General features: G+C 35.6%; 1 protein-coding gene across 1 annotated transcript in view; it reads left to right on the top strand.

Moving 5' to 3' along the window:
• The first annotated feature begins 137 nt into the window (after window positions 1–137).
• LOC129807786 (protein gone early) overlaps window positions 138–5374 on the top strand; it is a 63379-nt gene continuing 58142 nt past the window's right edge. Inside the window, exon 1 of the mRNA XM_055857267.1 lies at window positions 138–476. The gene's annotated coding sequence lies outside the window, so the exon portion shown is untranslated. The remainder of the gene's footprint in view (window positions 477–5374) is intronic.

Raw genomic sequence — 5374 nt, forward strand, 5'->3', positions numbered from 1 at the left:
TTACTCGGATGCTCTTTACACAAATTTGTTGGATTTTTTCAAAAAAGTGCAGTTTTGGCGGGAATTCAGTTGAGTACGACTCATCGATTGTCGATTAAGTTGGGTTGCCATATTGGCTAACCGCGATTTTCTGTTTCAGTTTGGAAGAATTCGCGGGAAAGATAAGACGTGATTTTCGTTCCATTTCTTCCGCGGATTTTTTTTTTATCAAAAAATTTCTGTTAAATTGGCGTGGAATTGTGCAAGAGGTGAACAAAGTGAATTTCCGTGGGTCAGTGACGTAGCAAATTGTGCAAAAAAATAAAAATATTGAGTGGATTGAGTGGATTTCAGTGAATTTTCCTGGCTGGGAGGAAAAGCAGAAGGAAAGGTAAAATTGGTGGAAAAAAAAGTGTTTGGTGAATGTGAAGCACAAGATGAAGAAATAAATCACGCTCCGAAGAGACTTTTGGCGACACCAAACAAGGAGGAAGAAGGTGAGAAGCAGGAGAGGGCTCAAGAACCGGTTCTACGGCATCTCTCTTACCTGCCCGGTCAAACTTACCTGTGATAAGCACAAAAAATGTACACGTTCCATTTGATTTACTTCCCCGGGGAGCGTCATTGCGATCTCTCCTTTTAATTCTCCGGGGCCAGGAAGAGCCAGAAAATGCTCAAAATGCCCCAAAGATGTGGATTTTTAGCGGAAAATGGCGATTTGGCGCAATTTCTGGGTCATTTGCCGGTGCAAAAAAAAGCGCGAAAGCAGTGAATTAGGTGAAAAAAGATAACTTGGGTGCAATAATTGCATTGAATTCACTCTTTAGTGCATACTTTCATCATTGCATTTGAGTCTCTCTTTTGCATTCACAATTGTTGGCTGGTGGCGTGAAATTGCCGCCAGAAAGAAATCTCAAGGGGTTTACAGGTCATTGCAATGGGTTCCTGGTGGGTACGAGGGTTCAAGCGGTTCTATCTTTCAATAAATGTGACTAATTTGATAAGAATACTTCTACTAAACTCACGAATTTACTTATTTAAAGATCTTATGACAATAAGTTTAAAATTCCTATGTACTAAAATTTAGTACTTACATTTTTTTACTTTGAAAAAAAAAAAAAATATAAAAAAATAAACTTAGTTTTTCAAATTTCGGAATACTAATGAAAAAAAAACGGTAAAATTGAAGAAAAAATAAATGGTAGGGGAGACTAAGGCAAAAAGTCACAAAACGGATATTTTATTTTTTTTTACAAGTTACTCGATCGCTTCAAAAATTCCTAATTAGCGCAGTTTTATAGAAAATTTACCGCTCTACAACTTTGAGAAAGTAATTTTGCTCTATTTTGTAAGGAAATACGTTTATCGAGTCAATTTCTAAAAGGTAATTTTGTGACTATTTTCAAAAATGCTGGGGCAAATAGTACCAGACATTGGGTATTATCATATTTTGATTCGCTTCATTACAGGCTTCCGTAAATTTGAAAAAAATACCTTGAGGACATATTTTCATAGAAAATGTATTCATCCACACATTGAAGAAGGTCTGTGGCTATCTTGTGCCGGTCAGCCGAGCAAGTCTAGTACATTGAAGTTTATCTCTGGAATTTTCTGTAGGAAATTTATGATGTTACATGAGTTTAAATAAACGCTATACTTCATTAGAGCAAACTCTTATTTAAATATTTCGATTCTTCACTAAAATCTTGCCGATGTGTCGATTTTTGCTAATAAACACGCCGATCTGTCGTTTTCTGTCCAGATTGTCCCGATCCGTTGAATTCTTAGCAAAATAATGCCGCTTCGGCGATTTTTAGCTCCAGATCGGCACAATTTTGCAGATTGCCGCTCATGGTTCATTCTGAGAGCCACTTATTCACCCCTTTGGTATAGTAAACAAATAAATTTTGTAAGTAAAATTCTGAATACAGTCATATAGCAACTTCATATGCGTTTAAAAATTGCATTTAGAGTATCGTACAAGCATTCTTTCAGAAAATGTGCTGTTCTAAAGATTTTCTGATAGAATGCTTCAGTTTGTTTGGCAGTATTGCCTAATGGCCTCTACACATTGGGAGCAATTTTTGCCAAAAATTGCTTTTTGAAGGAAATTCCCTGCAGCGTTGTAGGGGGAAACGTCAAATTTCTGTAAAAAACGCAATTTTTGACGAAAATTGCTCCCAATGTGTAGACACCTTAAAGGACAACTGCAGCCTTTGAAAAGCGCGCTACTTCTACATATGAGGGCCTCTTTGACTATTTTAGTAGTTGTATAAGGATTATTTCAGAAAATTGCGGTTAGATATGCCATACTTCGAGAATTTTTCAAGATGATTATAGAAAAGAAAATGCTAGTTGGGCAATTTGCGTACTTAAGGCTACTACGACTATGAAACCAAAAATCTATGTACTAAAATTTAGTACTTACTATTTTCTTATTTTAATTGATTTAAAAAAAATACTAAAACATTAAAAACTTTTTAAATTTCGGAAGAATAAAAAGATGATACAGAATTTTGCAACAAAGAGTGCAAATAAACTCTGTGAAGTACTAAAAAAAAACGGTGAAAAATAAAAACAAAAGAGATAGTAAAAAAATAAATGTTATCAGAAAAATAGTTAATTTTGGTCAACCAGATATCTAAATATTTACAAAAATCAGCGTCTTTAATATAATAAATCACAATTTACATACCTAACTTAAAAGTTTTACATATCGTCGGCTAAGTTAGCATTTGTCGTAACTTTCTTTTGGAAACTTTTGAAAAGACAAAATGATCAGTTTTGCTTAAGCCCTGAGTGCGATACTTTTGAATCACAATAGTAAAAGTGACATTAATAAACTGTAAGTGAATACCAAGATTAACTCCAAAAAATATCTCAAAAAATTACTTAAAAGCTGAGATTCGTCGGTTGGATCACCAATGTCGTTAACATGTGTCGTTAACAACGAATGCTGACCCAAAGCAAATGCAGTTAGCACAGTAACCGACGATTTCAATAACTCAGCCCCTATGGCATCGATCGATCTCAAATTTTCGTATGTTATAGGTGAGCCTAAGAGCTTTTGATTAAAAAATGTCTTGACTTCTGGTTCTAGGGATTAAGCTAATTTTTTTAATATGTGTCGGAATACTTTGGGATTTTTTAGTATTCCACAGATATTCATCTGTTCTAAAACCTTCTTCCTAAGTCATTGTGTGAGGATATTTTCACAAATTACAGTTCAATTAGGTCAATTCCAATGGACATTTTTTGCTTGTTCAGTGATTTTTGCTTGAAGACATTTTAGAACATTGTACTAAATTAAATGGCTAACCAATTATTTTATGTTTCAATGATAACTTTCCTTAGTCAGATTAAGCTGCAATTTTATTTACCTAAAATATTTGAGCTGGGTATCTTGAATTTTATACAATAAAATATGTATAGGGGAAACTGGGGCAATACTAGCATGGGGTAGTTTTAAACACTGATTTTTACATTTACTTTATTTGGACTTATAACGACCATTTCCTTAGTGGGCAAGGATCACTATAGTATCTATGAATTCATATAAGTGTCGCTCTTTAAAGCGACATCATGCATTATTTATGCCCTAGACACACTTACGACTTAAGCCGAGAGGGGACTTAGGGCAAACTAGGGCACCACCAAACACGGGGTACCACCAAACACTGCGATTTTTTAATTGGATATTCGACTTCAGAGGATAAGAACTATAGGAATTTATAGGCACTATAGGGATGCTTGTCCACTGAAGGAATGGTCGAGATAGTCCAAGTAGTTTAGAAATAAAAATTAGTGTTTGGTGGTACCCCGTGTTTGGTGGTGCCCCAGTTTCCCCTAGTGAAATATGATGGAGATGCACTTTAACCATTATTTCTAATATAATTACGCTAAGCCGTCTCTCGGCTAATCCTCAAGGCCCCAGTAAGGACAAGGCCCTTACAGCTTCCCCAATATTCCATAAACCAAGAAATTAAAAAAAAAAATAAATTGGCAACAACAAAAAGACCAGAAGTTAGAAAACAGCTTTAACATAGATATTAAGATCGTTAGCATTATTAAAGTCACATAGTACGGGCCTCCCCGTGAGGCCCGTATGGCACCACGGGGAATCCAGAGACATTTCCAGACTGGGCTTGACCAGTGAATTTTTTTCTTAAGTTTGCTTTTCTATTTTTTCTCTTGCCTTTTTTCTTTTTCTATTTTTGTTTTCTTTTTATGTATTCTTTTGCTTGCCACGCCTTTGTAAAAGGGTTGTACCCTGTTTATAGTGTTTTTTTTTTTTAAATAAATTAAAATTGAAATAGTACTTTTCGTCAGTGACTTATAAACCCCTCGCGACGCATTCTTTTATAATAAAACTTGCCACTGAAATTGAAGAAGTACCGCAATGAACATTTTGGAAAGCACTGAATAAATTGTGTACAATGTTTTTCTCTCATGGCTTTTTTGCTGGTTAGGAAAAGCCACAGTCGAGAGGAACTTATGTGAGTGAACGAAAGATAAAGGTCAAAGTCACACTGGATAGATTCTGATGAGAATTGAGTTCAAAAGAATTCAATTGCGCGAGAAATATACCTCAAAGAAGAATATTTCATAATCTCATCTCTCTCTTGAAGCCTCCGGCTAATGTTCCATGTTGGTATGAGTTGCGTCCATCAGCAATCATCATCGCTTTATTATATTGTTGTGGCTTAAAATTGTGGATTGATGACACACTTCCTGCGTCAGAATTTTCTCGTGAGCTCGCGAAAGAGCCTTCGCTTATGCCCATGTCGCAAGCATATCGATATTATATTATAAACCACAAAATAAGCAACAGTCTGGATGTTGTCGAGAGGAAGTCTTCCCATCCTCTTTCTTTCAATTTTTAGTGGTCTCCTAGGCTATGAAACATCTCGGTTTTTATGGCAATTTACAACCATACGAATTTTCCACAAGAATGGAAATTGGTTAGTTAAATGTAGCTCGGAAATAAGTTCTATTCCCGCTCAATTGCAAAATGAAATGCACTTGCCAGAAATTGTGGAGATTTCATCTCCCACAAAATCGCATCTGCACTTTGCTTTTGTGATGAAAGAGTTGTCTGCGAAGGAATCTCTGGCAAGATCTCCGCAAAAAAAGCCCAGAAGAAAGGCACCAGAAAATCCAATTAGTTCGCAGATTGAACAATAAGACCTATTCATTGGGCGTTATTAAAGGCTTTCGATAGTGCAAAAACATCTTCATAGACTATTCAATTAAATGGAAATTACTTCAACAAACAGAAAAAAAGAAAAACCATGAAGGAAAATTCGCCGAACGCTCGAGTTGAATTTTCTTTTTATTGATTATTGTTTTCCGGGGGCATACCGGTTCATCACCGGTTTGAACTGGTTCATGAATT

The sequence above is a fragment of the Phlebotomus papatasi genome, chromosome 3 (assembly GCF_024763615.1).
Source record: "Phlebotomus papatasi isolate M1 chromosome 3, Ppap_2.1, whole genome shotgun sequence".
NCBI lineage: Eukaryota > Metazoa > Arthropoda > Insecta > Diptera > Psychodidae > Phlebotomus > Phlebotomus papatasi.